Here is a 9,173-nt window from a genome sequence, read left to right as displayed (position 1 = left end):
CAACAGTTACATCTTTCTTGTTGTGGAGTCTGAGTGAGCAGTTTACACTGTGCATGCAGCTGAAGAGTGCCAGAGCCAACTGTATCCATCACAAGAACCAGGACAGGACAGCTTGATTAGACTCCACTTGATTTTGCAATGAGATTGTCATTCTCTTCAGAAATTCAAGGATCTAGGACAGTCCTATGAAATCCTTCCTTCACTTGTGTCAAAATACATTTTTGATACATTGCAGGAATTTAAGGCTCTCTCTCCCCGTGGCCCTCTATCTAGTTTATTTCTTATCATGAAACTAACTGTAAGATTCACAACTACAATTTATTGTTTTTCTACTTCTCTTTGTTACATGCAAGCATCTTATGAGACAGATGACAAAATGTGGCCAAACTCTTATGATTCATGTGATGAGGAGGAGAAAGAATTAACTGGAAGATGGTGTACATCTGTCCAGGACCATGCCTTTTAACTAAAGTCCTTGTACACTAGTGAAGAAAACAAGTTCGGTTGATGGATATAGAAAAGTGATCTATGCAATCGGCCAACTCACTGCCCACAACCCACGGTGCCCCCGTGAAGCTGATCTTTGTTTTATGCCGAGTGGCACAGGGAAGAATAGCAGAAAACCAGTCGAGCTCTGTTGAGCACATTTATTGTTCAGTGACAAAGCTGAAATCACTTTGCTCTAACAGTTGACTTTCCACTGAACTCTGAAAAAAGTAAGCAATTACTTGGTTCATGCTCTTTAGTAGACTAAATGCTTGCTTAGTTTATTTGAAGCTTCCAGATTTGATCTGTCACAGCAGGAATGATAATACCTCTAAGCAATTACGGCATTTGTCATTTGTTGTTCTATTGTATATTTCTCTAAGCTCCAGATGAAAAAATAAATCTCTTTGAGTGCTTCATGTATAAACTATTTGGTACCAGCAATAGCAGAAAGAAGGACTCAACGCTGACGGAGGCTGGCTAACGGGAATAGTTTTTGACTTCTTCCGTTTGCAGTACTCAGCCCGGAGTCCTCTCTCAAATTAAATCCAGGTGGTCCTGCAGGAAGTGAGTGTGCTGCAGATATGTGCATAAATGCTGAAAGACAGTTCCATGGGTTGCTCAATGCCATCCATTACAGAAAATCAAACGATTTACCTATTTTTGCATCTGAGAATTCCATTTTTTCTTTTCTTACACTTAAAAAAAAAAAAAAAAACAACCACTAAGTTGCTTACTTTGCTACCTAAAAAATCACAATTTAAACATTTTCCAAGAAATTGTTTAATCTGCAGATACATAATTCATGAATATTTTAAATTACATAAGAGAAAGATGAATTGATGAATTAATCACTTTTCACTGTTAGAATTTTTAATTTTATAAATGAGTACATTAGAATATGAGTTGCTGGGAGGGCAAAGAAATCATGGAATACCAAATTAGTAAGAAAAAAATAAAACAAGGAAAGCCTTTTAAAAAGGGATCTATTTCTGATGCTTTTTGTCTGCTTTTGGGACCATGTCCTGTTGGGAGCCGAGAGACCCTGGCTGAGCTGAGAAGACCCTGGTTGCGTTGAACTCCAGCTGACCCTTTCCAGCCAGCCTATACAGAAAGAACTTATCAAACATTTTGCCTGGCAACGGATAAACCGCAAACGTCGTGCTTGGCCCCAGGAGAGGGAACTTGGCCCTGAGAAAAGGAACACTCAGCGTACAGTGGCTTTGTAGCCTTTCACAGGAGTCACGGTACATGAACATCTGACGTGCTGTGCTCTCTGGGAGAGGACTGCGGGGCCACCTGTCTCCTCCCCCCACCCCATACATTGTCCCAGGGGTTCCTACCCCAGAAGATTCTGTACTTTCCCACTGCTCTCCCTCCTTCCCCCACCCTTCCTGAAGCACACTTTAAAAATCATACACCTGCTTTCAGTAAATGATTCTTGATAAGACCAACCTTTCAAGAGTCATGTCTCTCTCCCGCCCATTCTTATTTACAGGCCGCGACCCCCTTCGAGAACCTGAATAACTAAACCCGCGGGACGGGGACAACGTCCTCCTACTGGGTTGCCTCATCCAGCCTTAATACAAGGGAAGGTACCTAATCTTATTGGAATTTAATGTGCCAAGTTTGCTTGAGGTCCCTGGGAAGCCCACCCTTTTCTGAAGGCCAGTGATGAAGGAATGGCTAGGGAGGGAGAAGGTGAGGGTTGGAGGGGAAGAGGGGAAACTGCAGTTGGGATGTAATGTGTGAGAGAATAAATTAATTTTAAAAATTAAAAAGAAAAGAAAGAATGACAGAATTTCAGTTTCTTCTAAAATACTCAACTCCATAAAACTGAAAACTAAGATGGTGGCTTCCAGGTCTGGAAAGTGTTATTAACTAATAGACACAAGGCTTCAGATAAATAAGATGAAAGAGCCGAGCAGAACTGCTGCTATACGGTGTCTACACTCATTTACTTTTTAAAGAAGATTGATCTCTTGTTGTGCTGCCCCAATAAATGTTTTATACAGGTAAACTTTCTTTGAGCTGTACACAGAGGTGGCCGTAGCAAGGACACTTGCCAAGGAAAGTTGTCAGTTACAAAGCAGGGGAAAGACCAGAGGTGTGTCTAAAACCATGGTATTATTTCTGGAATGGTGAATGTAATAGTTCTTATCACTGCTACTATTAAATAGAAGTGCAAATTTTCTGATAATGCTATTCCCTGCCTAAAAGAAAAATGCTATTTGTTTATGAGCAAACAGTGTTTTTCTAATATTTATTGGACATTGGAAGGACAACAAATACTGTTTCCAAACTTATAGCCAATTTTTAAAGCTATAAGTTATAAAGCGGCATCTTATATTCATATTCACAGGGCATATAAATAAAACTCAGGTCCTCGTGCTTGCATTTGAAACACTATACCATTCCTTACATGCCAAAATGAAGATCTTAAAGTTCACAACCAAACCAAAAGGAAGATGACTATTTCCCATGTTCTTTCGCTCTCATGCCTTCCTAGACGGTCAACATCCATCAGAATGGGGGCATTGCAACTAGTGAATCTACAATGACACATCATATTATCCAAAGACTATAGTTGACATGCGTATTTATTTTTAACATTAGACTATGTTTAGACATACACATAATGGCATGTGTATATGCTTAAAGACTTATGTATTTTAAATATATAAAATGCTCTGATAATGCATTAGATGTAATAGTTTCTTATGCTTTACCTTGTCTTCTATATTTTTCTGACTCACACATCAGTATGTTCATTAAGCCTATGGTCTTCCTTTAAGAAGCTTTGGTTATGAAGATAGGTAAAGATAAGGTACAAAATATCTGCACATACTAATTTAAAGTAGAAATTTAATAACATTAGCTTTCACTTATTGACCTCGAAAATTGATAGTTTTAATTTATTTTCTCCTGAAAATTGTTAGTTCTTATGTCCCCTAAAATTTGTAAGACATTTTAAATGTAATAAGTAAGTGGCTTTGAGATCAAATTTGTTTTGTTTTATATATATATATATATATATATATATATATATATATATATATATATATATATATATAAAATGAGAGATTTAATGGGTCCACTTTCAATGTTGGCTAAAAATTGTGACTATAAACAGTTGCCTAGTACATGAGCATTAGTAAGAATCCGCTTCTCAAAGAGTGTGTATTTCTTGTATTTAATGGTACCAGTAATGAGAAAATCGGTATCTTTTGTCAGATAAAACTTTTTTTCTGGTCATGGTAAGGATTTATCTCTTTTTACATTTAGTTATTTCTCATTACTTATTGATATTTTGGATGAATTTAAAATACTAGAAGTGATGTTAATAAGTGTCTGGGATTTTATGTCTATTGATACTCTAATATTTTCTCCATAGGCATTAATTCAAAACAGGGCAGTTGTCCTGCATGCAATTCTGAGGAACCTCAGGAGTATGTTGCCATCACTTATTTCTACATGTTGGCACCACTGACATTTCTACAATCAGTTTTTTTTTTTTTTACCCAAAACTCATATTTATAGGTTTTAATACATTATATAGGAATAGAATCTGTAAATAATTTTTAATAATTTATATTTAAAGTTATTGAAGATATAATTTGAATATGTAAAAGATAGGAGTGTTTATACTATTATATATTTAACAATATTAATAATATCTATTGCCAATTTTGATGGTAATTATAGCATTAAAAAGGTATAGTAAAAATGATGAAATAGTTTCATCAGTAACAAATTATTCATTTTTGAAATATGAATAACAGTGAAAATTCATATAAAACAACATCAAGGGAATCTTGCGTATTTGTAACATAGTGTAGCCATATTTTAAAAGTTGATTTGTGCTTCGCTGTAATAAGATATACTCTAACTTATAAATTACAAGTTCCACAACCTACTTTGAAATTGCTAGTACTGAATACTTGTGTTTTAAACACAAAGACAATAAAACCTTCTATATGATATTAAAGATGGAAAGTAAGATTTGCTTTCTGAGTAAAATAAAAAGGTTGTTCATTTTTCTTATGAACATGGTAGAAGCGATCAAAAGTTAAAAAGGGCTTAATCCACTTGTAGAAAGCCACAAATTTTATTTATTTTATATTGTCTATGTCTTCCATTTAACCAGAGAACACTATAATAGTTGTATATTAAGTCTTAAAAGAATTTTCATTATTTCAATTGAGTTTTGTAACTTCTTTCTTTTTTAAAATAAAGACTGAGATTGTATGGGATTCTCTTTTACAGAAAAGGAAGCAGAAACCACTAAGCAGGAGCAATGCACTGATTTAAATTTTCTACATAACAAATAATCTTATACAAACCATGGCTATTATAGTTAGTGCTTGGATACCCCCAGTTCTCCATGAATGGAAATATGCTACATTTTTCCATGTCCCATGTCCTGGGTGCTTCAGCTAGCACTCCCCTAACGGTTGTTCATTTAAATCAGCCATCTATACAGTTTCTCCCACAGAGACTGAAACACAGAATAAAATCTCTTCCAAATGCCTGCGATTAGGGAAGAAAATGCCCAAGGGGGATTTGCACAATATAAATCCTAACTTTGTGTTAGATGGAACTTTGAGGAAACAAAGCACAAGTCAGGGCTGGACTCGAACACTGCACAACCAGTCAAGATTAATTGGCTTCCCAGCTTTGTGTCGGCTGATTCTGTATAATAAATAGGATACGGAGAGTACATCCTCCTAAGTTATATCAGAGGTTGTCACTGGTTCTTGGATAATGTTCCTAATCATGGCACCAATAAAGAAGTTAAGTCATCTTGTCTCATTTTGGGAAAAGATGTATTGGGGAAAGAGAATAGAAATTTCTAGTTTCATATTAGCTGAATAGTTGTATGACAAATTGGATACTTTAGCTATATAATCAGAAGTGGCTGATGAAATTACTCTTGAAAATTGGGAAAATATGATGTATTTGCTATTTAATCTGCAGAAGCCCAAACCATTTTCTACTGTATATTCTTTCTCATACTCTACATGTGACTGACAAAGAGAACCACTTGCTTTAAGAATCATGACATAAGTTAGTCATGTTATCCAAACCCACATGAGTTAAAATTTCCAGAAAAAAATGGATATTATGACAAAAACACGACAGTTCATATTTTGTACAAGCGATATAATAAAATATACATATTTCTTTTGGTGCTCTGATTTTATATGTCAGGAACCACTAGGTGACAGTGTAACTTTAGAACAAAATGAACAACCTTTTCTGAATTCATAGTAACTCTTGGTTTGAGAATTTACACCAAAATAGTAATTTGAAAATTAAACATTTGTTTTGAAAGACAACAAAAATTACAACTTGCAGAATTGTTTCCAGGTGGTGCAGCTTTGTACAAAGCCCTCCCGTGACACCTGCCTGCTTTTTCAAGGTCCAATTCAGAATAGTATAACTTCTTTTTTCTGCCCTTTTTCTCCTTTCATATACTAATGAAAGGCCTCATAGTTTTTTTTTTTTTCTGGTATTACTTTTCTTTCTTACACTTTCTCGGAAGCCTTCCTCCCTTTCTATCACATAGCGGCTAGCCAAAATCCATGTCCAATGTTTAAAAGGCATCATTTTCTCTACTCTTCTCCATCTCTTTCCTTCCCAGAGTTGCCAAGATTTATAATTTGCCTGCCCTTTGGTTTTCCTCTCAAACTAATAAAATGGCCCTTTACCTTCAAAAATACTACTTCCACATGAATAATCAAAATGATGAAATTTCATTCCTTTCTCAGGAAACTTACTCTCTACGCAGGGTAACGAGATGTGCAATGAAACATTTTCTATCATGCAACAGAAAAACCTTACAGGAACAAGTCTACGTTGTCTGAGATGACTGATGCTGACATCTAGATATCTCTAGTTACTATGGACAACCTTCATTTGCCACACATCTAAACAGTAAAAAACAGAGTATTATTTCCCACTCATGTACTTATATTTAAGAAAAATAAATTGAATAGACACCACTTTCTTCAATTAAACATACAATGCTCTTTCATAGTTATTGCAGCAGTTTTACTTTGTAAGTCAAAGATGTGGACGATTTGGATTAATAGCTTATAAATACTGTTTGCGGAAATTTTGAAGATCTATTAAAAACCTCTCTGCTGGAATTATTTTGTCTTGTAGAGTCTGGGATTTATAACTTATCTCATGGAGATATACTCAATACTAAAAATGTGTATGTAATAAGGGAATGTAATGTGTGAAACCTCAGAGTTCTTTGGCTTCTTGGCGTGTCTTTACTCTTCATGGTGGGCTTTAAGACTGTATCTAACAGTTCTATGCTAGTGTGTGACTCAACGAGCATGCATGCATAGTTGATGCTAACATGTCTAGTGTTTGTGGTGGAGAGCTGACCACTACAGACAGACAAATATATGATTAGAAAATCAAAAGCTTGAATCATTCAATATCAATTAATGTGTAGGGAAAGGAAGACAACTTGACAAGCTCCAATGTACTGGCAGTAATTCAGTCAGTGAATTACTGAATTACACAATGAACTCCCCCACAAAGCTTTGCATAAAAAGTGTGGGTCAGCTTCCCTGGCTACACTATTACACACTAAGAGCAAATCTTTCTGAGGAGAAGATGATTTCCTAGGTGGAATCTGCCCTGTCCTTACCTTACCCATCTCTTTGTCTGGTTTGTTCAGTATCTTCTTGTAATAGTACAATTGTAGCCATAATGATAGCATTTTTTTTTTTAGCCCTATGAATTTAAGATAATTATCAAACCCAAGGGGACAGTGAGGTCTTCTGAATTTTAGGTAGTTTGTCATGTATCAGGGCAGCTTAGAGCCTGCTAAGTTTATGGCTGGGTATCTGCGGTGAAGTAGTCTTTAGGGACACCTTGCCCTTAATCTCAAATTTGGCAAGTTTACAAGATAACAGATTAAAATTCCCACACTTCATATTGGTATAATATACTTTGATTGGTACTTGTTCTGTTTTTCAAAAAATAACATATCAAATGTTCTTTCTATTTCTATTGTCATCTTGGCATTATATGTACCACCTGCCAACTGGTAGTAGACTTAGAGAAAATACCATGACTATGGAATAATAGAGTAGAGTTTTTTTTTTCACTTTTCATTTTGGTAGGCTGCAATTATCAGCATAAATAACTCTGAAAAAAAATACTATTGATAAGTAAGCACCGTTAAGATGAAAATTCTTTTAAGAAAACTTTGTCTAATGTTGCTATTTACCACATGGCGAATCTGGCATCTTCAGCATCTGGGACCTTAAAGGAATACAGAATATTGTCCCTATTTCAGCTTTATTAAGCCAGACCCACACAATATCCCAATGTGGCTTGTATTAGAAGTGTTAGTATAGAACAGAGAGCAAATATTTTATTGAGTCCAAATCTCTTGGTTTCTAAGCTACTCTTTATAAGTCAATAAGTCACTTTTGGAACATGAATTAACTGCTTAGTTCACTCGCATTTGTTTAATGTAGTATAGGTCTAGGCTAAAGGAATTAATTAAACTGACAAATTACATTCCAGGTTGAAGCCATGTGGTCATTTGAATTAATCTTCAGACTCAAATCTAGACAATTAAGGTACTTTAAGCAAAGTTAATTTTCCTAGATCATGACATAGAGAATAAAAAGTATAAAAACTAGAATGCCCTGATTTTAAACATAAGGACTCTATACAGACAGGAGAAGCAAATTCATTGTAATACAAGAGTAGAAACTATTTCTGAACCACAATTTTAAATTGAAAAATTTTAGTCACAGACACACATTTCATTTTCCAGATCCTTTAATATATATTCTTGATAGTTCCCTCCCACACTCTACATACAATAAAGTACAGTGGAAAAGACAGGTTTTCAAGCATTGATTATGTAATTCCAGGCATCTCTGCTATGCTGTCTAGAATTCCATACTTGGAAGAGGCTTGGCACCTCTTGGCAATAATACTCAAGGAGCACAGTGGAGGGACTGGAAACACAACTCAGTTATCAGACCATTTGTTGTTCTTGTATAAGATCTAAGTTCAGTTTCCAGCATATACAATATTGCTCACAAATATATGAAACTCTAGTTCCATGGGATTTGGTGCTTTTCACTGGCTTTCATGGACACCAATCATGTATGTGACACACACACACACACACACACACACACACACACACACACACACACACACACATATATATATATATATATATATATATATATAAATGTCTTTTAAATAAAGAAGGGGAGGGGTTCACATGGATAAAAATTCAACCAATATCAACTAATTTTTTTTGACTCAACACATCTCAGCTGTCAGTCTGACTTCAGTCTCATAAAAGAACCCTAGAACTGTCCAGTATAGACAATTCTAAAACTTTAGTAACTGAAATACACTTATTATTTTCTTTGAAGCAATTTTGTATGCATTTTCAACTATACTAGGCATAGAGAATTCATTTAGCAGAGACTGGTATTGTATTAAGTCACACAATGCATTCTACAATGTAAACTTGAATGATTATAATACAAAGATATAATTTTTGGAGATATGGTTGGTTAACTGGCTCAAATAAACTGAAATAATATCCCTGAGTGTTTAGTGTTCTAAAGCTACTATAAATATCTTCACAGAAAAACTAGTTTTGTGGTATGAATATATGGGTTATACAA

This window comes from Acomys russatus, chromosome 30 (genome assembly GCF_903995435.1).
Source record: "Acomys russatus chromosome 30, mAcoRus1.1, whole genome shotgun sequence".
NCBI lineage: Eukaryota > Metazoa > Chordata > Mammalia > Rodentia > Muridae > Acomys > Acomys russatus.
The sequence above is the reverse complement of the archived record's forward strand: the minus strand, read 5'-3'. Positions refer to the sequence as shown.